Below are 26,252 nucleotides of genomic sequence, written 5' to 3'. Positions count from 1 at the left end.
CTTATGAGCCTGTCAAAACTCTAATTAAATGAAAAGAAAATAGGAGGAAAAGAAGAAATAAAAATGCCCCCCTTGCCCTGGCTGGTGTGGCTCAGTGGATTGAGTGCTGGCCTGTGAACCAAAGGGTCACCAGTTTGATTCCCAGTCAAGGCACATGCCTGGATTGTGGGCCAGATCCTCAGTTGGGGGCACAGAAGAGGCAACCACACATTGATGTTTCTCTCCCTATCTTTCTCCCTTCCTTCCCTTCTCTCTAAAAATACATATAAAATCTAAAAAAAAGGAACATTTTAAAAAATTACCTCTCCTCAAGTACTACAAAGTTAGCTATGTAGAAAATACTTAAGAATCAACAAAAAAGCTGCTAGGCTACTGAGTTCACCAGAATCACAGGATAAAAGCCAGCATACACAAATCAAGTATATACACTAGCATTGTACACTTGGTAACTTATATTTAGAAAAATACCATTTATAACTACAACAGAAGTTAAATGACAATGTTTCAATTCTAATATTACATGTATAAGAGCTCTATATTAAAATCTTTAAAATGCTGATAAAAGTGATAAAAGACAACATAAACAAATTGACATACCATAAAAATGGATGAGAAGATTAACATAAGGAAGATATTAGTTCTCTTCAAATTTATCTGTATTTTACTGGATTATCAATCAAAAGCTTAAAATAATATTTTATAGATATAAACAAACTGATTCTAAAACTAATATGAAAGAGCAAAAAACTAGACTAGCTGAAACAATTGTGAAAAAGAAAAAGTTCAAGGAAATGAGTTTAACCCTTGCCAAAGACAGTGTGGTATTGGTGAAGGGATAGCATGCAAATCAATGGAACAGAAGATGAAGTCCTGAAATATTTTCACACAAATATGGCAATTTGATTTTTGGCAAAAATATTTAAAAATTTCAATAAATAAATTACAGTCTTTTCAACAAATGGTATTAAAGCAATTGTAAATCAATGTGCAGGAAAAATATATAAACTTTGACCTAAGCTCCTCATCTTATATAAAAACTAACTCAAAATAGGATCAGATCTAAATTTAGACATAAAATTATAAAACTTTTAGAAGAAAACATAGGGAACACATTCATGACCTAGAGTTTGGTGAAGAGCCCATAGACATTATCCTAAAAACAAGCACATAAAGAAAAAACAAATTAAACTTCATTAAAATTAATTTTTTTCTCCATGGTAGGCATTTTTGAGAATGAAAAGACAAAACACAGAGTGAGAGAAACATATTAAATCACATATAAAACAAAGGACTTAAGTCTAAAATATATAAAGAATTCTCTCTCTCCCTGTCCTGGAGTAGAATGAATAAAAGAGAAAGAATAAGAGTAGCATTATTTGGGTTCCCTCGTCATGGAAGAAGACATTATGAGTTAAGAAGTGGTTGCTACCAACATTCTCTTATTTGTTTGTTTTTGTTTTAACCATTGAGATTAATCAGTAAACCTATGGTCCACCAGAGCTCAGACTTTCCATTTCAAAAAAGAAGATCAAGCCATCAGGACTGAGCCCTGCTCCCTACTCCACAAGACCACTCTTCTAAGACTACCACTGCTATGCAATGTATTATCCTGGGACAACTTGTAGACAGTTTAGATTTGAATGCAGTATATTCTGAAATTGGTCAGAGAGGAGCACTAATTAAATCAATGGCATGCTGTACTCAAGGCTGAAAATAAAACTCATTCTCTTCTCTATATTGCTTCTTAAGTATATCCAGCAACATTACCCAAGATAGCACATCATAAATCCCGAGATGAGATTAAATGACAACATGAAGATACTACGGTAATAACATGCCAAAATAGAGATGCACCAAAATTGAATATAAATCCCTTCCTATTATCAAATTCCCAGAAAGAGAAGTTCAGAGATTAAATTTCCTTGCAAGTTTAAGTCCAAAAACATTCAAGTCCAAAGTGCTTGAACTTCAAAATAATAACCTTTTGCTCTTGAGAGTTAAAAGCTCAAAACCCAAAGAGATTCCTCCTAGTTTTTCATTCTGTACATTCTCAATTAGAGGGTTTCTCAATGCCAGGGTACAACTGCACTTTGCCCTGCATGTTCCAGGCAAGATCATGTGCTCAAAACAGCACATAGTTTGCCAGACCGTACAGGGATGCAAGGTTACACAAATAAAGAAGGGTGGGTAGAGAAGGATGGTGGTCACCTGTGAACATAAACTCAGTTGAGCAAAATCTTGCATCAAGAGGTTAATATTGTCACTGTGTATTTACTATAATCTGGGGAAGAGGGGGCATCTATTTGTGCATATTGCCTCATCTCCAAAGGAGTGACTTTGAGATATACTTGCCTTCTTCAAATTTTAGAAATTTGCAATGGTGGCCCAAGGTCAGTACATACTGTTGCACAGAATGGAAAATGCCAGCTCACAAGTATTCTCCATGAAGCACCAGGATTCAGAAATATGGTGCTTATGTTAGTTAGAGTAGGTTGCTTTGATAAAGAGATAGTCAGTCAAGAAAGTGGGCAATACAATGAGGTTTACAGGTTCACAAAAAATTTCTAAGCATGAAGGCTAAGAACAGCCTTATTTAAAATAAAACCTAAATTGCTTCCCCTTTTAAAATCACATCCTTTTAAGCTGTACAACCTTTCCTAAATGATCCAAACCACATTCTCCAAGATGAAGCTTCTATAGTATAAGTGGATTTGCTCTTGATTAATATTCACTTTGTTGTGGTCATCATAGTATTGGCGACACAGGGAAGGGGCCTATAATGAAAGTGGCCAGGAGTGAGGCCTAAACTGCTCAATTCCAGTGACCCCTGTGTACCTTAGACCAAACTCCACCTCTGCTCATGAAAGCACAAACACATTCTGCAGTCTGCAGTCTCACCTTCCTTACCTGTTCTGCTCTTTTCTTATTATTTTGGAACCTCTGCATATTCTTTTGAATTCACCAGCTTCTTATGTTCAATTTCTCCTAATCATATTTTTCTTCTCCATTGTATTACAATTTCATTCTGATCAAAACAATATTACCAAGTGAAAAGAAAAAAAGGTTTAAAATTTTTAAAGAAGCCATGCTTTTTAGTAAAAAAATCACTGATTTTTAATTATTAATAAAGAAAGATGCTAAATAATATGTACATGACATGTGTATATATAACTTAGCTATATATGTAGCATGTATATTTATCATTAATGTAAAAATCAATGACTGCCTTTTTTGTAATACAATATTCATTTTTATGTCAGGCTGTAATGGGCCAGGTAAAAAAATCCAGAGAGAGGAGGTTGGCCAAGTAGGTGGAAGCTGAGTCCACTTGTTCTTGCCCCCAACTCGGATTCTCAGATGATCTTCTGATAAATAACCTGAATAATCAAATAAATCTTAGCTGATATGAAGTTTTGAAGCCAAGGAGTACAAAAGACACTTCAAAATGGGCATTAAAGAGATTTTGTAAGTTGAAGGAGAAATACCCAATGCAGGGCACCTGCAGCAGTAGAGAGACTAGTCAGAAATCGTAGCTTTCTGGCTCCCTCCCCTTCTAGGGCAAGGGGCCCCAGTCCCAGTCCCAGTCACAGTCCCAGTCCCAGTCCCATGCAGGGAACCCTCAGACTCTGCCTGTGAGTGACTTGGGAAGACATGGAGTTGGGGAGATCCAGGCTACACCCACACATCGAGCAGCACATTCATAGCTGCAGTGCCAAATGCCAACCTGGAGAGTGCCAGAGAGACAGAGGGACTCTATCTCTCAAAATGATCAAGAGCCACACTTGGGTCAGGCAGAAGCAAGCTACAACCAGCTGTGACTGTAAGAGATTTTTGGCTTTTTAGAAAGGTGGTGTGCATGGAGAACCAGACAATGACTCACTACTGCAGTGGAGGTCCACAAAGAGACTTTTTGAAAGGGAAACTGAGGCATGCTGGGCAGGGACTCTGAGTGCAGCTGCCCTAACAGCAAAAAGACAAGATTGAAAGCACAGTTTGCTCCTACTGAATATAGCTGGGCAGGGAGATCATAAGGTTGTACAGCAAAGGGATTTCTGGGCCCCAGCCCAGCATGGTTAGCAAGCCAGGGCCTATCCAAAATAGGACTGTATAGGACTGTGTGTACTGCAAGGGCAGCAGGCTGGGAATTAAACAGGCAAGAGTTGAGCATTTGAGTTTATTTACAGCCAGGCAGAACCCCCTTCCCCAGCAGATTTCAAACCTCTGGGAAAGGAAGGACATACCCAGCCACTCCCACAGGATTGCAAGTACCACATCCCATAGAGAAGTCTGGAAGAAGAGACAGGACAGGCTAAAGAATCCCTTGTAGAGTGCATATCCACAGGAGAAAGACAGGAGGAGAAACTCCAAAAAGACCCATTTGGAACTTCTCTCAGAGAAACAAAATGCATTGGTTCCTAGGACCCCATTCTACTGAGGCCAGCAAGACAGGAAGATCAGAAGTTGGTCCAGCCCAGCTTTGGCTTTCACATAGAGCTCCCATCAGTGCCAAGAAGGAAAGGGCTGCCCCTTTTACACAAATTGGCCCCTCCCTTGAAGTGGACAGCTAGTTCATCAGAAACTATACATTGCTAGAAATTAGCTGGGCACCAAGACAGGTGGTACAGGGGCAGGGGAATACACCCACAATTTTCCCAGAAGACTGAACTGAGCCTCCCAGGAGAGACCCAGGGGCCCCATTCTCCATATTGCAATAGAAGCCCCCCCAGAGGCAGGTGAAGGTGGTACATGTGGTGCTGCCAGAAGTTGGATGGCTCACCCCCTGGACCTTGAGCTGATAAAAAACCAGAACTAGATCCAGAAGAAGACAGAAGGCAAACACCAAACTTCTGAGATGAATTCCACCTCATTCTTCTTTAGTATTTACATTATTTTTTTCTCTCACATAGCCCTTTAACATTTTTTTCTTTTTCCTCAATTGTATTCCAACTAATTCACTATTTTTAGTCTTTTATTTTTTATTCTTTTTATTTTAATTTTATTTTTATTTAAAATCTCACATTGTACCCATCTCTTATTTTACCCCACTTTCCCTTCTTTCTTCACTTTCTTATTTTGATTTTAAATTTTATTTTCCCCCTTTTTACACCTTGTTCCTATTCCTTATTCTTACTGTTTCTCCTCCTTCTATCCTCTCAAATTCATTTTTCTCTCTTTTAGTCAGCTCAAATTCTTTTTCCCTTTCTTAAATATTCTTATTTTGTTTCCACCTTTATTAATCATTGCTGGTTTGGAATGGATATTGTGCTTACTACTGATTTTCTCCAGTTTTATTCCTATTCGCTTACTATTTTTTTTTATTTCAAGTCTCATAGGTTACTTTCCCTATCTTACTCCATTCTTGCCTTTACCCTGCCCTCACTTATTTGAGTTTGGAATTGTATTTTTCCCCCTTCTTGGCCTGGATTCTTTTCCTTGCTCTCAGTATTTCTTCTCCCCCTATCCTCTCAAAATTACTTTTCTTTACTGTAGATATCTCATAGTCTCTGTTTTATAATATTCTTATTCTCTTTCTGCCTTCATTGACCATTGCTCATCTGTCATTATTATTGACGCTCTTATGGTTTTTCTTCAATTTTGTTCCTATTGGTTCACTACATTTTTAATTTTATTTCAACCTCATATTATACACCTCCTTTTTCTTACTCCAATTTTCCATCCCCTTTTCCCTGTTTAATTATATTTTAAATTTTATGTTCTCCCTTTCTTCACCTTGTTTCTATTCCCTAGTCATTATTTCTCCTCCCTGTTCCCTCTCAAAATCATTTTTCTTTCCTTTAGTCATCTAATATTCTTTTTTCTCATTTTATAATGTTCTTAATCTCTCTCCAACTTTATTAATGTTTGCTTATTTGCTGTTTATATTGCTAATGTAAGAGCGGGGTATTTTTGCTGGTGTGGGTTTGGTTTTCTGTGTAGTTTTGCTTTGCTCTGCAAGCACCTATACAATAGCATAAAAAAATGCAGTAGAAGTTGTGACTCTCAGCCAACTGGAGGAAAGAACCTATCAATGAATGAGTCATAAATAATGAAAGCCCAAGTACAACAAGAGAGCCCACATAACTTGAATAAAGGGCATATCTAGAATATCCAGTTCAGGAGCTCAAAGATATTACACCACTGAGTCCCACATAACTCCTACCACAAAGGGCCACCCCATGAAGACAGGGAGTCAAAGCAGAGCAATTTAATATATGTAAACAAACAAAAAGAATCACCTAAAATGGGAAGATAAGGAAATATCCTCAAATGAATGGAAAGAAGGAATCCCAAGAAAAAAAGATAAATGAAAATGAGGCAAGCATCTATCAGACATAGGATTCAAAATAATGGTTATAAGGATGCTCAAAGAACTCAGTGAAAACCACAAGAAATGTAATGAGAGCTACAAGGAACTTAGTGGGAACTCATCAGCATGAAAAAGAACATAGAAACTATGAATAACAGCCAGGGGATATGAATAATATAATATATTAAGTGAAGAATACATCTGAAAGAATTAAAAACAGGCTAGATAGAGTAGAAGACTGAATCAGTGAGTTAGAAGACAAAGTAGGAAAAAAACACCCAGTCAGATCAAGGAAATGAAAAAAACACTAAAAAATAATGAGGGTAGTTTAAGGGAGCTTTAGGACAACATGAAATGCAATGATAGTTGCATCATAGGAGTAACAGAAGGAGAAGGAGCAAGAGGTAGAAAACCTGTTTGAAAAAATAATGACAGAAAACATCCCTAACTTGGTGAGTAAAAAAGTCATGAAAATTCAGGAAGCATAGAGGGTCCTAATCAAAATAAACCTAAAGAGGCCCATTCTAAAACACATCATAATTAATATGGCAAAATTTAAAGACAAAGAGATAACCTTAAAGGCAGCAAGAGAAAATCAGATAGTAACACAAAAGGGAGCTCTGATAAGCCTATCAGCTGATTTCTCAATAGTAACACTACAAGCCAGAAGGGACAGGCAACAAATATTCCAATTAATGAAAAGCAATGACCTGTAACCAAGACTACTCTATTCAGCAAGGCTCTCCTTTAAAAATGTAAAACAAAATAAAGAACTTCCCAGACCAAAAAAAAAAAAGGCTAATAGAGTACATCTCCACCAAGGCAACACTGCCAAAGATGCTAAAGGGACTGCTTTAAGAAGTAGAGGGAGAGGGAAACAAAGGTACAAAAGAAAAAATGGAAATGAATAAGTACCTATCAATAATAACTTTAAATGTAAATAGACTAAATGTTCCAATAAAAAAGCGTAGGGTAGATGAGTAGATAAGAAAACATGATCTGCCTATATGCTGTCTATAAGAGACCCACCTCAGAACAAAAGATCTACACAGCCTGAAAGTCAAGGGATGGAAAAAAATATTCCAAGCAAATGAACATGAAAAAAAATGAACATGAAAAAAAATAAGTATAAGTAATACTTACATCTGACAAAATAGACTTCTATATAGAGGCCATAAAAAGAGACAAATAAGATCACTACATAATACTTAAGGGAGTGGTCCAACAAGAGTATATAACCCTTGTAAGCACATAGGCACCCAACAAAGAAGCATTTAAATATATAAGGAAAATCTTAGAGAACTTTAAGAAGAAGATCAATAACAATACAGTGATTTTAGGGGGGCTTAACAACCCATTGTCAACAATGGATAGATCTTCCAAAGAATCAACAAAGATATTGTGGCATTGAATGTCACTCTAGATCGAATGGCTTAGTTGATTTTTACAGAACATTTCACCTCACAGAAGCAAAGTACACATTCTTCTCAAATGCACATTGATCATTTTCAAAGATAGACCACAAGAACACAAAAACAAGTCTTAACAAATTCAAGAAAATTGAAATCATATCAAATTTTTTTTGAATCACAATGGCTTGAAACTAAAAATCAACCTCAAGGGAAAAACTCAAAGACATTCAAATACATGGGGACTAAATAACATGTTATTAAATAATGAATGGGTTAACAATGAGATCAAGAAAGAAATCACAACATACCTGGAAAAAAATGTAAATGAACACACACCACCACAAAACCTATGGGACACAGCTAAGGTAGTTTTGAGAGGGAGTTCATAGCAATACAGGCCAATCTATAGAACTAGAAGAAAAGCAACAACAACAAAAAAAGCCCAGAGTGAGTAGAAATAAGGAAATAATCAAGATCAGAACAGAATTAAATGACACAGAAACAAAACAAAACAAGAAAAATAAAACCTACACATAATTTAAAGGATCAATGAATCTAGGAGCTTGTTCTTTGAAAACATAAAGAAAATTTACAATTCCTTAGCCAGACTAATCAAAAGAGAGAGAGATAGGCCCCAAATAAATAAAATCAGAAATGAAAGAGTAAAACTAACAAGTGATACCACAGAAATATAAAGGATTGTAAGAAATTACTATGAACAACTATATGACAAACCTGGACAACCTGAAAATTTCTGAAAACATACAACATCTCAAACTGAATCAAGAAGAAGCAGAAAGCCTTAACAGACCAATAACAACTAGCAAAATTGAAGCAGTAATCAAAAACTCCCAACACACAAAAGCACTGGACCACATGGCTTCACAGACAAATTTTACCAAAAACTCAAAGAAGAACTAACAACTATGCTTCTCAAACTATTCTAAAAAAATTCAAGAAGAGAGAAGACTTCCAAGTCTTTTTTTATGAGGCCAGTATTATCCTAATTCCAAATCAAGGTAAAGACACAACAAAGAAAGAAAATTATAGGTCAATATTTCTGATGAACATTAATGCTAAAGTCGTCAACAAAGTACTGGCAATGCAGACCTGGCAATACTTTAAGCACATCATACATCATGATCAAGTAGAATTTATCCCAGGGATGCAAAGATGATATATTATTCACAAATCAATGCATGTAATATATCACATAAACAAAATGAAAGACAAAAATCACATGATCACATCAATAGATGATGAAAAAGCATTTGATGAAATCCAATACCCATTTAGGATAACAAAAAAAAACCCCACTCAGCATTGTGGAAATAGAAGAAGCATACCTCAACATAATAAAGGCCATATATGAGAAACCTACTGCTAATATCATACTCAGTGGAGAAAAACTAAAAGGGTTTCCCTTAAGATTAGGAACAAGACAAGGATGTCTGTTATTCACTATTGTTATTCAACATATTACTGGAAGTTCTAGCTACAGCAATCAGATAAGACAAAGAAATAAAAGGCATCCAAATTAGAAAGGAGGAGTTAAAACTATAATTATCTGTGGATGACATGATAGTGTATATAGAAAACCCTATGGTCCCCACCAAAAAACTACTTGACCTAATAAGTGAATTTGGCTAACTAGTGAGATACAAAGTCAACATTCAGAAATCAATGGTCTTCTTATACACTGACAATGAATTATCAGAAACAGAAACTAAAAAAAAATCCCATCTCCTATAGCAACAAGTAAAATAAAGTACCTAGGAATAAATTTAACTAAGGATGTAAAATATCTGTACTCAGGAAAGTATAAAACACTGAAGAAACAAATTGAGGAAGACAGAAATAAAAAGAAGCCTATACTGTGTTTGGGGATTGGAAGAATTAACATAATTAAAATGTCCATACAAGCCAAAGCAATCTATAAATTCAACGTAATTTCTATTAAAATACCAATGGTATACTTCACAGATCTAGAAAATGTATTCCAAAAATTTACGTGGAACCAAAAAAGACCCCAAATACCCTCAGAAATCCTGAGAAAGAAAGACAAAGTTTGAGAGATCAAAATACCTGATATGAAGCCATATTACAAGCACTCTGTAATCAAGACAGTCTAGCACTGGAATAAGAACAGACAGGTAGAACAATGGAACAGAATAGAGAGCCCAGAAATAAACCCATGGCTCAATGGCCAATTAATATTTGACAGGGAGGCACAAATGTACAATGGAGTAAAAATGGCCTCTTCAACAAATGGTGTTGGGAGAACTGGACAGGTACATGCCCAAAAATGAAACTAGACCACCAATATACACCATACATCAGAATAAACTCAAAATGGATAAAGGACTTCAATGTAAGTTGAAATATCATAAAAGTTCTAACAAATAACATATGCAGTAAAATTTCAGACATCCCATGTAGCAATACTTTTGCCAATATATCTCCAAGGGCAAGAGAAATAAAGGAAAAGAATAAACAGATGGGACTACCTCAAATTAAATATTTTCTGCACAGCTAAAGAAACCATCATCAAAATGAAAAAGAAGCTGATTATATGGCAGAACATATTTGCCAATGATACACCAGACAAGAGTTTAATCTCCAAAATGTACAAAGAACTCATGTGACTCCACTCCAGGAAGAAGAACAACCCAATTAAAAAATGGGCAAAGACCTGAATAGACACCTCTCCAAGGAGGACATACAGATGGCCCATAAACATATGAAAAAAGTGCTTCCTCTAGCCATCAGAAAGATGCAGGGTAAAACTATAATGAGATGTCACCTCGCACCTTTCAGAATGGCTATCATTACTAAATCAACAAACAACAAGTGCTGACAAGGATGTGGAGAAACAGGTACCCTACAGTACCATTTGTGGGAATGCAGGCTGGTGCAGCCACTGTTAAAACAGTATGGAATTTCCTCAAAAAATTAAAAGTGGATCTGCCTTTTGACCCAGTGTTTCCAGTGCTGGGAATATACCCTAAGAATCCCATAACACAAATTCAAAAGAACTTATGCACCCTGATGTTTATAGCAGTGCTATTTACAATAGCCAAGTGTTGGAAACAGCCCAAGCACCCATCAGTAGATGAGAGGATTAAAAAACTGTGGTGCATTTACACAATGAAATGCTACATAGCAGAAAGAAAGAAGTCCTACCTTTGTGATAGCATGGATTGAACTGAAGACTATTTTGCTAGGTGAAATCAAGTTGTCAGTGAAAGACAAATATCATGTGACCTTACTTATAACTGGAATCTAATGAACAAAATAAACTAATGAGAAAAATAGAATCAGAGACATGGAAACATGAACAGACTTATATAACTGTAGGAGGGGAGGAGGGATGTGGGGAATGGTGAAAGGAAGGGGAAGGGATTAGTTAAAGAATGTGTATGAATGACTCATGGACATGGACAATAGAAAGGAGATTGACTGTGGGAGAGAGAGGCTGGGCTAAAAGGGAAAGAAAAGTTGGGACAACTGTAATAAACAGTTAAAAAAAGAAATCCATAGAATTTGGTGGCAAATGTTTAGACCTGTTTTTATAAGTCCTGCAATGTATTATCCTAATGTAACTTTTATCAAAATAGAATTCCAGTTATCCTAATAATAAAAAATGCTTTAGTTTTATATACCTCTTTACAAAGATCTCTTATGTATATAAGTTCTCTTAAGCCTTGGAACATCTCTATAAGCTAGTGTAATTGTGTCCATTTTATAAATGACTAAACAGATTTAGGGGCAGATTTTCCACACTCCAAACATTTAGTATATTACAAATCTTAGATTTAATAACAAACCTGATGGCTCTTAGTTTTTTTGCTTTTCCTTCAATCCTCCTTAAGGCTTTGATAATTTTAGGGAATCATCATTATCAATGTCTTCAGCTAAAGCCTCAATAGTGGTGTATAACAAATTACCCTAAACCAGGGTTTCTCAACTTTAACGTTATTGACATTTGTGTCACACAATTCTTTGTTGTGGAGCTTATTCTCTTCCTAGTTAAGATGATTAGTGCATCCAGGGGCTCCCACCCACTACAACTTCCTGTGATAGGTAGAACAATTGCTGTCCAAACAGGTCCACATCCTAACCCCCAAAACCTGTAAATGTTATTTGACATGGCAAAAGGGACTCTGCAGATATGACAAAGATGATGGAATATTACTCTCAAAATCATATTCCATTATGTAAGACTTAATCTTTTTTATTTTATTGATTATGCTATTACAATTGTCCCAGTTTTTCTCCCTTTGCCCACCTCCACCCACACCCCCCACCTTTCCAGATATTCCCTCCTCCTTTGTTCATGTCCATGGGTCATTCATATAAGCCCTTGGGCAGCTCCATTTCCAATACTTGCTTAAGATACCCCTGCCTATTCTGTAACTACCAATGTATAATTCTTAATCTCTTCAGTTTTTCCCCATTTCCCCAAACCCCCCATCACAACTGGTCACCATCCCAATAGTTCTCCATATCTGTGATTCTGTTTCTGTTCTGCTTGTTTGCTTAGTTTGTTTTTTAGATTCAGTTGTTGATACTTATGTATTTACTGCTATTTTAATGTTCATAGTTATGATCTTCTTTTTCTTAAATAAGTCCCTTCAGCATCTCATGTAATAAGGCCTTGGTGATGACGAACTCCTTTAACATGACCTTATCTGGGAAGCATTTTATCTCCCCTTCAAATCTAAATAATAGCTTTGCTGGATAGAGTAATCTAGGGTCTAGGTCCTTGCTTTTCATCACTTTGAATACTTCTTTCCAATCCCTTCTAGCCTACAAAGTTTCTTTTGAGATATCAGCTGACAGTTTTATGGGAACTCCTTTATAAGTAATTATCTGCTTTTCTCTTGCTGCTTTTAAGATTCTCTCTTTATCTTTAACCTTCAGCATTTTACTTATGATGTGTCTTGGAATGGTCCTCTTTACATCCATCTCATTTGGGACTCTTTGAGCTTCATGGACTTATATGTCTATTTTCTTCACCAAATTAGGGAAGTTTTCAAATATTATTTTTTCAAATAGGTTTTGAAATTCTTGCTCTTTCTCTTCCCCTCTGACATCCCTATGATGTGCATATTGGAATGCTTGAAGTTGTCCCAGAAGCTCCTTACACTATTCTTGATTTTTTAGATTCCTTTATCTTCTTGCTGTACTAATTGAATGTCTTTTTCTTCCTTATGTTCCAAATCATTGGTTTGATTCTTAGATCTCTACACCACTGTTGATTCCCTGTACTTTTTTTCTTTATTTCACTTAGTGTCTCCTTCATTTCTGATTGGATCACTTCATGTTGCTGAAGTACCCACTGAGTTCCTTGAGCACCCTTTTAACCAGTGTTTTGAACTCTGCATCTAATAGATTGTTTATCTCCATTTTGTTTAGACATTTTTTCTGGAGTTTTGTTCTTATCTTTCATTGGGCCATATTTCTTTGTCTCCTCATTTTGGCAGGCTCCTTGTGTTTGTTTCTATGTATTCGGTAGAACTGCTTTGACTCTGTGCCTTGGTAGTATGGCCTAATGTAGTTGGTGCCCTGTAGGGTCCAGTGGCACATCCTCTCCTATCCCGCACCCTGGGTACTCAAGGTGGACCCTCAGTGTGGGCTGAGCACTTCCTCCTCTTGTAGTTAAGTCTTGATTGCTGTTAGCAGGTCAAGGGGAGGGATTTACCCAGGCCAGACAGCTGGTAGAAATGGCATGACCACTGGCCAGCAATCACCTACCTTGTGGAGGTGGTTGGATGGTGGTTTTCTGATGTGGTCTGTAACTGTCTGCTATGCACATAGCCTCTACGGTTTCTCAGGTGGTGAAGCCAAAGTCAGACACCACCTGTGTTCTCTCAGGGCCCCTTGGCATAAGCTATCAAGCAATCTGCAGATGGCTACTGCTAGCACAGGGATTGGGGGCACTCAGCAAGATGTCTGGGGGCTGGGCTCAGATGTTTCTTGTTTGAGCATATTTAGGAAGGTCTGAAGCCTGCATCCACCCCATTCATTCATATAGAAAAGCTATTGTTACCAGCTTGTGTGGTCCATAATTTGGATGTTGTGGAGCCTTAGGTAATCATCAGGGTGGGACTAACCATGTGAGTCAGGCTGATGAAGTTTCAGAATGGCGTCACCACACTGTGGCTCTGTGTGAGGGAGGGCTCAGAAAAGGAACAATGGCCACTTTCTGCAGTTCTGTCTAGGAGGAAGTTGTCCCCCAGCTCTCACCCTGATGCCAGACACTTTAGTTCCCGTATACCAGGGTGTTAGAGAAAACAGTGGTAACTGATAGACCTGAGGACAGATAACGTGGCTTTAAATGTGCTTCAAGGTGCTGCCCCAGTGCTGGAACATAGACAGAGTGACTCTGAGTGAATTCATGTAAGGGGCCCTCCAAAAAGAGATTCCCTGAGAATCCCTCAGTTCCCTCCACTGACCCAACCCCCACCAATTTTAACAGCCAGAAGTTGTGGGGACTTATCTTCCTGGCACTGGAACTGTGGAGTGGGTGTTCTGGTGTGGGGTTGGACTCCTCGCTCCCAAAGTATCCCTCTGTTTTATATCCACCACATGTTGATTTCAGACCAGCCCATTCCACATTCCTACAACTCCACCCATCTGCCCCTCCACCCCTCCTACCTATCTGGATGAATGTGATTTCTTTAGTTCCTTAGTTGTCAGACTTCCATACAGTTCTATTTTCTGTATGGAAGTTCTGAGCAATATTTATTCTATAGTTTAGCTGTTATTTTGCTGTGGTTGTGCACGAAGGTGAGCTGCATATACCTAGACCTCCATCTTGTAAGATTTCATCATAACATACTAGAAAAAAGGATTCTCCTGCTGGCCTTGAAAAGTAAATAGCCATTTTTTTGAGCTGCCAACAGAGTGCGTTACATGGTAAGGAACTACATGTGACCTCTATAGCTGGAGATTATTCTCCAGATGATAGCCAATAATAATCTGAGTGAGTTTGGAAGCCTCCAAATGAGAACACAGCCTTTTAGCTCATTGTAGCCCTGGGTGAGACAGTAGAGAACCAAGCCCATCTTGCTTCATAATCTCAACCCATGGAAACTAAGGTAATAAATGTGTGTTTAAGTCAATAAGTTTGTGGTAATTTGTTATGCAACATTCAAAACTAATATACTATGACAGTGAATAAGACATGCCTTAAGGCTATGAATGGTGGTTCTGGAAGAGAAAGCAAATCAGAACCCAGAGTAAGTGTCTATTCCAATAAGAACAACATGGTGTCTTTCCTCTGATGGGAATGTCCTATGCAATTAGCAGAGTGCTTCCCCTGGATAATGTGCTACAGCAGGGGCTCAGTGTTGGCCTGCTATTGGCAGGTTGGACCCTCAGCAATGGCCATAGCCAGATCAGCCTGGATGAATGGACCCCCATGTTGATGAGTCTAAGAATGACCTCTAAGTCTAGTACTATGGGAAATTTGTGAACCTATTTAGCAAGGACAGGGTGTTAAAGAAAACAGTGGTAACTGATAGACCTGAGGACAGATAACGTGGCTTTAAATAAAAAAGTCATCTGATTATCTGTTATTTTTTGTCAGAAATAAGGTAAGGACTTGGCTTCTTATTGTGGATTTTTCATGTGGTTTTGATCCTATGTCAACTTGTTGGTCTGTAGGATCCACTTCAAAAGAGGCTCACTCTGCCATGGCCAGGTCCCAGATGGCTCAGTTGGTTGGAGTATTGCCCCATACACCAAAAGGTTACAAGGTTGCAGGTTTGATTCCCAGTTAGGTCACATACCTAGGTTGCAAGTTTGACCTCCAGTTGGGGTGTATGTGGGAGGCAACCGATTGATGTTTCTCACAACTCTCTCTCTCCTTCCCTCACTCCCTCTACCCCTTCCTCTCTCTCTAAAATCAGTAAACATATCCTTGTGTGAGGATTTTTTCAAATGTAGCTCATTCACATTTTTTTAATATTTGAAAATGTAAGTTTCATAATGAACAGGTACTATTTATTATTTTCAGCAGTGATTTTCTCATAATATGGGCATACATCAATCATCCAAAAGATATCCATCTATCTATCTATCTATCTATCCACCCATCTATCTAACAATCTATAGAATCTATTTATCTAATAATCAATACAATATAAATATACATAGAATACAATCAATGGAATGTATATTTACATTCTATTGATTGGCTACTTAATAGAATCACCTGATAAGTTTCATAATAACTGATCAACCTACTTCTGATAGTTCTGGTGTAAATAAAAATGTTTATATTTGATATTTATTAAACGAATTTCACTTATAACAACTTCCCTTTTAGAAAATTACTACATGGCCACACATTTAGTCTTATGCAGATCAAAAGTAAATTTTTAAATTGAGGCTTAAAAATTTTTAAAAACACACAATGTTGAATTAGAACACACCAACTTGGCTCTAACCCTTAGTACCCACATTATGTGGGGACAGATGCTTAAATTCTGTGAGTTCCAGTTGGCTTGACTATAAAGTAGAGATAATATTCACTTTGTAGGGGTGATTTAGAATCAGTGATCACAAGTCAAAGCACCTGCCAAGGATTATGCGCAACAGTAGGTCACTGTTTCTAACAGATAGGAGAGGAATGGGAACTAATGCTGGAAACACGACTAACAGTTTGTTCCAGAGAAAAAAAACAATTTAAAAGACCAAACTCAAGCAATAATGAGAATGGGCCTCAAACATAAGAACGCTGATGAACCAGAAAACATTCTCTCTTCCCTTCTGATCTCCTCACAGTCCTTCCAGGCCTGTTGCCTTCCTACCACAATATAGAATAATGATCCAGCAGGAAGACCTCAGCACAACCATCTGTCCATACTTCCTGATGGGCCAGTCCCCTCTCCTCTGCAAAGATAAGCCCGAGATTTCTACATAGCTTTTGCTATACCTCACCTACTATTTAAGTCCCTGGTAAGTCACACCCACTCCACATGTAACTTACTCTTCTAGTCAAACAAACCGATATACCTGTTGCCCCTTTTGCTCACTTACCTCTGTCCCTTTGCACATGCTATTCCTCTCCACTCACCTCATTTCTTGCCAGAAAATTGACCATTGATTCCAGGTCCACATCAAAGTTTACTTCATCTTTACAGTGTCTCCTGAGAGATTTTTCTTTCTGTGAACATCTCTTAGTATATTATGGCTGTGTCAGTCTAAATCTTACCTCCTATTAGTTAAAGAAGTCCCCTGAAATGGTGACCATGTCTTCATATTCTCCACAGTACCTAGCACAGCTTGTTATAATATGTGATAGAAATTTCTTTTGAGTTTTAGACTTCAGTTCAAGAATTAATTCACATCTTTGCAGAAAACTGACATTCATCATCAGTATAAAAATCACAACAATGCTAAATATTCGTATTCCTGTGAACAGTAAACATTGAATGGGAAAGACTTCATTTCTCTCTCTCACCCCTCTCTCTTTTCCTTCTCTTTGAAACATCATTTTCCCTTTTTGTGTCAAAATCAAAAATACATATTTAGTTTCCTGACACTAGTTAAGGCATTGTTATAGAACAACAACACTCCTGGAGGGAACTTTAAAGGATGAAGTAAGCCACTCTCTTATTTCTAAATAAGGCTAATGAACTCTTCCCAGAGAAGTGAATATATGTGTATACACTTAAAGATTTACTTTAAAAAAGAATTGGATTAGAAAGGGAAGGGGTGGTAGGAAAGCCAACTCTTTCTTCCCCAGTTAACTCCTTTCTGTTCCAGCAGTTCCTGTCTTTTCAGTCATCATCTCTCTGATATCTTTTGGCATTCTCAAGGAGAATATGACTGAGAAGAATAGAAATGTTATTTTTCTAATAATTCTTGTCATTTTTTCCACTGGAATTTAGAGAGAATGAAATTCTCTTTGTATTCTTTAAAACAGTTCTCTGAACCAGCACACGTGTCTCCTAATCAGCATCAACTATTATGCAGTAGCAATTTTTCATCTGAGCTAAAGTCACTTCATAGAATAGCCATCAAGTTAAGACAAAATATTCAAATGTAAGGACCCTAGGGCATTAAGAGATCTTCTAGTTCATTCCTCTTACTTCAGGTAAAAACACTCAGTCCATCACATGGGAAACTCTTCTATGTTTCAAGATTTTAGGAAAAAAATCCAATCTCTTTGTCAACTAATTTCTAACTTCATTGGGTTATGTACTACAAATCACTACATGTTTTCTGGTAGTGTTGGTGGTGGTATGGTTTAGTTTGATTTAGTTAAATCAGACCTTTTTTGGTTCCTTGATAGTATCTTATTAAAACAATTGATAGTATCTTATTAAAACAATTATCTAATTATCTAATTTATTGTTTAACTCAGTTCCCTAATACTTGCTCAGAAATCATGCTTGTCCCCTCTTTGATTATTTCACTAATGCCTTCTTATCTGTCTCTATGTTATCCTTAACCCTTTTTGGGTACTAGCAGAATAGTGTAGGTGATTGTAGTAACTCAAGACATAAATGAGGGTGAATTTGCCATTGTACTTTTCTCCTTGTTAGTAATTCCAGCTTTACACCTCTATTCCATATACCCAACCTGCTAATATTTGCACCACAGACTTATTAGTCTGGTCAAATTGCAAACTGGATTCAAATATTATGGTCACAAGTGGACTGTTTGCTCCCTCTTCTGCGTTCCTATTGCTCTACATACTAGTCTCTATTTGATTATGTATATTTTCATTTTAAAACATATATCAGTTTCTTATACCTATTAAAACATAAACAATCAGAAATAGGACCAAAATGCCTATCTAGGGTAAATGCTCAATAAATATGAAAAGCAAAGGAAGAGAGGAAGAAAGGAAAATAGCTTAGAACTGCAGGAGGCCACAAAGATAATTAAGTTTAACCACACTTCACAAAAAAGAAAATACACCAATAAGGAATTGAGCCAAAGCCATATACCTAGTGAGAAGCTGTTTTGGACATTTATAAATTTGGGGCACCAGCTAGCCACTGCCCCATTCATTTGGTAAGAGCACTCTGACTTTAGACCTTTGCCCATCCAGAACTTTGGTTTGAACTCTGAGGGGAAGAAGAGATTTTCTATCTGCCAGCCTTGAGCCTGGGAGGATTTAGGACAGAAGCTGCTGGCAGCCACTGTCCCACCATTTGGAACCAACACAAAAGAGACAAAAGCTTGAAAGGTGAGGGGAGATTCAGTATAGTGATGCTTCGTAAATCTTTGAGTCAAGAGAAATCCACATAACAAATATGTTTCCTTTTTCCTTTTTAATTATTCTTGTTTATTCCATTACAGTTGTCCCAACTTTTCTCCCTTTGCCCTTCTCCTCCCAGCCCAACCTCTGCTCCTATATTCAATCCCCGCACCATTGTCCATGTCCATGGGCCATTCATACATGTTTTTTGACTAATCCCTTCCTCTTCTTTCCACCATTCCTTCACCCCTCTCTGATAGCTGTCAGTCTGTTCCATGTTTCCATGTCTCTAGTTCTGTTTTTCTCATTCATTTATTTTGTTCATTAGATTCCTCTTATAAGTGAGATCATGTGGTATTTGTCTTTTACCACCTGGCTTATTTCACTTAGCATAATGCTCTCCAACTCCATCCATGCTGTCACAAAAGGTAGGAGATCCTTCTTTTTTCCTGCAGCATAGTATTCCTATGTTTCTTTTTTTTATTTAGGTTTGACTTGGGCTTTCTGACTTGGCCCTAACCAAATCATGCATTTCTTCAATGAAAGTATGGATATTCTAAATTTAAACCTGTGTTCTTTTCACTACCTTGGTCCTGTATGACACTGTCCCTAATATTGCTTCTTTTTTCTTTACCAAAGGACAGGTGTTCTCTAGAAATTCTACCCTGAGGCCTCCAGCTTTTAAAGACAACCTAGTTATCTTTGAATGGACCAGAATCTGGTGACTGGGAAGATTACCTCACCCATCCCTACAAGTCTGGATCCCTATTTACCAATCCCTCAAAAATGCTTGCTATTAAAGGTCCAATGTTCCCAGGGACTTTAATCTCATTCCAGATGTATTCCAGCTTGTATTTATTCAGAGTTTTGAAAACCAGATCCCTAGGGAGCCCCGAGTCTTGTTGTATAGATATGTGTGGCCTTATCAATGCAGAGGCAGAAATTCTATGCATTCAGACAGCCCTGAGTCAGAGGTGATACCTACGCAATTATTGAAATTGATTTCCTCAGGTTGTTGAGGTGACTTTTGTGACCTTCTGATGTTAGCAGAAAGAGCCATATCGGCTCAGTAACTAATCTAGTGCCTGTATGTACACATAGCTCCCACTTCCACCTTCCCTAGCAAGGTTGATAACAGCCCAACTAAGCCAGAGGGAAATCCAAAAACCAGAAATCAGCACTACATTCTAACCTATAGTTAGTATTGCAAAAATAAAATACAGTTAAGTCTGCTAAAGTTTCCTGCTGGTCTGGGAGAAACTTGCAACCACAGAAGAGATGTGAGAATCAAGTTACATCATGGCAGCTTAAGAGTCAAAAATATTTTACACTATAAGATGTATGTATAAGAATATTCATTACAACATTGTATTGGTAAATGAAGCCAAAGAGCCTAAATTCCCATCAGTGGGCAGCTGGTTAAGTAAATTATGATACATGCCTCAGTGGACTTCTGTAAAGCATTAAAGTGAAGAAGATTGGTCTCAATGTCCTGATATGAAATTACCTCCAGGACATGTTTTTAAGTGAGAAAAAGCAAAGCATAAGAGAGTGTGTGTAGAATGCAATTACTTATTTTACTGTAATGGAGAGAGAGCCCTCTGACTGGGCATACCTGTGCCCACGTGGGCACACACACACACTTCCACTTTGCTATGCAGAGAGTATCTCTGGAAGGAACCACAGGAAACTGGCCTCAGAGGTGGCCACAGGGAAGGAGGCTGGAGTGCTGGTGGGCCATGTTGAAAGGGAGACTAACTTTTCAGTCTATTTCCTTTTGTGCCACTTGAGTTTGTGCTACCATCTCTCCACATTGCCAATTAAAAATAAAAATAAAGAATAGTCCAAAGTCTGCCTTTGATTTAGAGCTTAAAAATGAAAACATTAAGATTTTACATTCCTTTTTTCCTATAAGGCAAAAGCAGGTCCCTTCTATCTTTGTTACTTGCTTTTGAACAAATAGACTCTAGTATTTTTAGACTTTCTCCCTGGAGCCCAGAGCTCACAGTATTGATGTAACCAGGGAAATATTGAGGAGCTGGATACCAAGTTCTGTGTCCTAAATATTTTTCAGTCATGAAGAAACCAGATTCCCTCCTAATACTGTTGTTCATACCAGTAGAAGCACACACTGAGGTAATAATTTCTTCTTCTCTGCTAGATTAAAGAAAGTGTTTAATCTTTTTTCTCTTTCTCTCAGAGAAGTTTTTGTTGTTCTTCTCCTCAAAGTGAACAGACATCTGAAAACAACTGGTGAATTTCTGCTAGAAGAAGCAAGAAGCTATTAAGAGCGGTACTTGAGGCCACTGTGAAAGTCCATTACCCCAGAAGCAGATTAAGGCAAGTTTGCAGAAATGCGTTGCCCCAGCATTATCATTCTCACCTGAAAGACTGTGGCTCCCATTTAGCAGGAGACAGATGTTCTTATTTCATTTCACTGACAAACTAAAATGAAATAAATAAAAAGTCCACCTCCTCAGAGTTTGCTTTGCTGTTTAAATTTTGAATCACATACTTTGGATGGTGTTATTTTTCCCCCATCCTTCCCTCTGACCACTTTCTCTGAGGTTCTCAATGGCACCTGCCTGGGACTGTGCCTCTTAACTATCTAGCTTGAATTCAGTCCCAGACACTGTGGAAATTGTTCAGAACAATGGAGTCAAAGACTAAGCATAAACTGTGGTGGCTTGTGAAACAATTTGCATAAAGTCCAGATATTCATCCCACAGAGGTTCCTTAAGCACAGAACTTAACTAGTGTCAGTGCCAAACAGACTCTAACTGTAACAAAATTATCTGAGTAGAAACTTATTTGTGATGCTCTTCTCTACTTCCTCTTCTCTTTTTACTCTCTCATCCTCTAGAACTGCTGTGCTCCAAAGGGCAACAGATCAAGTTGAACTGTGCCCAGGTTAATGCTTAAAAGTAGGCTTAGAGAGAGTAAATATAGTTCAAGTCAAACCTTGCCTAGTTCCCAAAAGATGTACAGTTCTCAGGAAGTTCATTTCCAATAGTAGTATCAGAGATTTCTTCCATTTAATAGATGGTAAGAAAACCATGGATCAGGACTGAAAGGTATATTTGTCAAGCTTAATAAGAAGGCTATAAGAGGACAGTTCCCTGCAGACTCTATCCCGTCCACACTACCCCTCAGGTAGTAGATGTGAGAAAGGACATCCTGTCATATACAATAGGATTTGAGATCAAGAGAGTGGTTAAGACTTCCTTGTCCTGAGATCAGTGGTTCTCAAGTCTGGCTGCACATCTGTCTCCTAAGCCTGACACTTTCCCCCAGAAGTTCTGATTGACCTGTGTTGAGGGTGGCCAGGGGAACTGTATCTCTATAGGGTTCTGCTGTGTAGCCTGAGCTGAGCACTGCAGGTGTGGCTAACTGAGGACACTTGGCCATTGAGAACAGCTTGAAGTCACTTCCCTGGCTAAAGGAACTTACCAGACAAACCTGGTAATTTATCAGCCTCTGCACTGCATACCACTTCCCTAAGCTCAATGCACACTTTCATCACAGTCTTACAGAGTAGGCAAGGCAGGATATTTATTTCCATTTTACAGATGAAGAAACAGAAGGTTCAAGAGAAATGCTTGAAGCTACACACTAAGTCTGAGTCAGATCTGAAACTCCAGACAAGGCCACAACGTTTCTCACTACAGCATTGCAGCTCCCTCCAGCCTTCAGATCCCAGATGAGCAGCCGTGGTGCTGGCAATCATTCTGCTTCCAAGAAGCAAAAGAAAAAGCGTGAAACCCAGTCTATAGCTGAAAAGTATAACCCCTTAATTTTATAGATAAGGAATTTTAAGCACAGTGACTTGCCCAAGGTTACACAGCCAGTTAAGGGCAAGCAAAATAAACAACAGTGGGGTTCAAATTATTAAAGACAAAAAGCAAAGCACGATGTAGGGAAACTGTACATCCCCTGCTTGGAGTTTCAGTGGAACTTGAAGTAATTGCCGCACAGAGAGCTGCTGTGTATTTGGAAGGCTGCCCACTGCACTGAGAAATGGAACATAGCAAGGGGTAGCCACACAAATCACTGAGGTCACCTTGCATGGTCTTTATGAGTGTGCCAGCCAGTTCGTGTCGTGTGTGTGTGTGTGTGTGTGTGTGTGTGTGTGGGGGCGGGGTGGTTAATTGCCAAAAGGAATGCTCAAGCAAGCAGGAGCCTGCATACATTTGGCAAAGCTAAAGAACAACAAAAAAATCTCCCTGGAAAGTGTTAGCATAATTATATAGCCAGTCTGTTTCTTACCTGGAGGTAAATGCAGGCTCCACCATTTCTGTCAGTTGTGATGATCATTCATGATACAGAAGTGTGCAGAGGAGAGGTCCCCCCTCTCTTATCCTAATTTCTCTCACCCTCTAGTGTAGCTAGAGATAAACCCAATTCCTGTGAAACCGAAACAAACTTCAAACCCATGTCAGAGCCTGCCAGAGAGAATGATTTACAAACTGCCAGCAGAACATTGGTGTAAACAAGATAATGCACATTAATTCCCAGCAAGTCAATTAGCATTCAGTTATTCTGAACAGGGCCTGACCTTGATGCCTGAGGATGTGAACAGAATGCAACCTGTAGCTTAAAGGAAAATGCCACCCCTTCCACTCAGAAATGCAGGTCTCCAAGGTTCAAAGGCTCAGGGAGCACTCTTCCTCATGAAGACACACACAGAGGACAAAAACCATCTCAACAAAATTCTTGCATTTCAGAACTGATGTCTTTTTGCCTTTGAGCTCACAAACACTTTGATGACTCTCACCTTTGATCTAAATTTCTCAGGGTGCTGTGGTACACTGTGTTTCAGAGGCATCTTTCACTTCAAGACTTCTGAGGGTTCAAGAGTCTCAAAATGAAGACTTGCTCATCTTTCTTCAAATAGTTCTTTAATTGTTCATTCAAAGAAGAGATTTTATTTGTAATTGCCATGCTTATTATCATTACCTCTGCTTTCTGGGGATACTTTTGCTTGATTTTTGAACAGTGATCAACCCGCGTCTCCTGCAATGCTTTATGGCACCAGTATGGTGAGTCAGGCGCCTTGAGAAGGTATCTGAGCCCACTGAGCAGAACTTTCATACTTTAATTTGCATATGAGTCTCCCAGGACCTTTTAAAGGGAGATTCTGATTTAGTTAGGCCTGGAATGCAATCTGAGATGCTGTATGTCATAAACTACCACGCGAACTGATACTGCAGGTCCAAGGACCACACTGTGTGGTACCACCCAGACTACTTGTCAGAGGAGCTTTTTCCATGGAACAAGGAGTTCTTTAAAAGGGGTTACTTCAGTGATTTCGGGATTCTGCTATTTGTAACAGGAGGTGTCTAAACACCATTTAGATAAGGGTCTCAAAGTGGTCTGATGCAGACACCCTAGATATACAGGTTTAGAGGAACTCCTCCAACACAAACCCTTTTGTGTTCAGAAACCCCCTTTTGAGAGAGTTGTTATGAGTTTTATTGTTTGTTCACTTGTTTGTTTTGCAGGGTTCATAGTTGTCCACACTACGTTAATTTGATGGGGATGATGCAAATTCCTATAGCATTAATGGCCCTTGGTTCTATTGGACCATCAATTGATAAAGAAAATTCTGATATAAACAGCAGACTTGATAATATTCCTTCTCCCAGATATCACAAGATCAATTGGCTGGGTCCTGGGTTTGGGCAAAAATAAATTCATTAGGCACAGCAATTGGCAGCTGGGGATAAATCTGATTGGAGTCCCTCTCTGGTGTATTCAGCAGGCACTGTCCAGGCAGCACTCTACCTCATCCCCAGCCTCTCCTTCTCCAAAACACACCCACACCCACACCCACACCCCCACACACCCACACACACACACACACACACTTCCTGGCCAGTTTCCCTGGAATCATTTGCAAGGCTTTGTACTCTCATGTGTCCAGACCATCTCTCCCTATAACTTTTCAGGTTTCCGAGCCATTAACAATATAGCAATAAATAGTAATAATAACAATAATAATTATTATTGTTTAAATTATCATTACAACCCTTTGAGATAGGTACAATTATTATTCCCATTTTATGGATGAGGACTCTAAGGTATAGAGAGGATAAGCAATTTGCCCAAAGTCACACACCTAGAAAAGAGAGATACACACACAGATAGGCTGGCCTCAGAGTCCATTCTTAACTACTATGCAATACTTGTCCATACCCTTTGCAGAGAGAGAGAGAGAGAGAGAGAGAGAGAGAGAGAGAGAAGGCATTATTGTCCTCTTTATCTTTTACAATGGATGGCTCATTAAAACCAGAGCCAAAATAATTAGCAACCAAATAAATTTGTTTCCTTTCCAAGAGAGTGTTTTGAAACACTCCCCTGAGGTGAGGGAAAATACTTGCATTCTGTCCCTGTTGGTGGGGGTGTGACTGAAGTTCACTCCCTTAGAATGGGTTGGACCCTGCCAAGGAGGCAAGTAAGAAGAAAAATGAAAGAGTTGTTTCCACAGTAAAATATGTTGACTCTTCTTACTCCCTTACATTTGAATAAGTTCTATCCTCAATTTCAACATTCAGGTCACACTGCCTTTGTGAGGCTTCCTTCATTACACCAACCTGTCTTTTCTCATTTCTTTAACAACTGTGGCCAATATTATTAGGATCTATCTGCATGCCATCTGAGTATGAGCATCACAACTTTCCTTGGTCTCGCATATATTACTCTGGTCTTTTCAACTTGATTCTAAGCCTTTTAGTTTAAACACTTTCTCTTAGAATACTGTATAATAATATCAGTTTTTACATATATTGGGTAATGGATATATCCATGATTTAATGGGCAAACACTGCCACTGTCCTTCTTTAACTCAGGGAATGTAGCAATGTGTGACTAGCTTAGATGGTTAATGCATCAATTTAGCTGTGCCTGCACAGGCTGGGTCCCAGGCTCTCCTCTATGCAGCCTAGATAGCTGCACAATGACAGCTACGTATGATACCTGGGAGCCCAGGTAACCATCTCATACCAATGCATAATGGTCACAAGAATGCTCGACAGGTGATATAGGCTAGACCAGAGAAAATTTAGAAATTAGTACTAAGAAAACAAGCTAAGAGTTTAGGCTCCATGGATAAAGGCTCATAAGGGTCACCATTGTACATGAATGGCAACATTTATTTTTACTATTTTGATTTAGGCACTGAGGACTCCTTCCCCATTAAGTCAGCTGAGGTCCAATGGGAAAAATCCCAGGAAAGGCTTTGCTAAATCCTTATTCTCTAGGTCAGTTATTCACTCATGTGTCTCTGGGTTTCATGAAGGACCAGGTGTTTAAA

The 26,252-nt window shown here is 38.3% G+C and overlaps 1 long non-coding RNA gene across 3 annotated transcripts in view; it reads right to left on the bottom strand.

The window, feature by feature from the left end:
- LOC123818120 overlaps nucleotides 1-23,315 on the bottom strand; it is a 177,516-nt gene extending 154,201 nt beyond the window's left edge. For all 3 annotated transcript variants that reach the window (XR_006785574.1, XR_006785573.1, XR_006785572.1), the window contains exon 1: nucleotides 23,207-23,315. This is a non-coding gene — a long non-coding RNA (uncharacterized LOC123818120). The remainder of the gene's footprint in view (nucleotides 1-23,206) is intronic.
- Between the last annotated feature and the right edge of the window lie 2,937 nt (nucleotides 23,316-26,252).

Source organism: Phyllostomus hastatus, unplaced genomic scaffold, assembly GCF_019186645.2.
Source record: "Phyllostomus hastatus isolate PE091 unplaced genomic scaffold, TTU_PhHast_1.1 phas_contig_254, whole genome shotgun sequence".
Taxonomy (NCBI): domain Eukaryota; kingdom Metazoa; phylum Chordata; class Mammalia; order Chiroptera; family Phyllostomidae; genus Phyllostomus; species Phyllostomus hastatus.
Note: the sequence above shows the minus strand (reverse complement) of the source record. Positions and strands in the feature narration are given on the sequence as shown.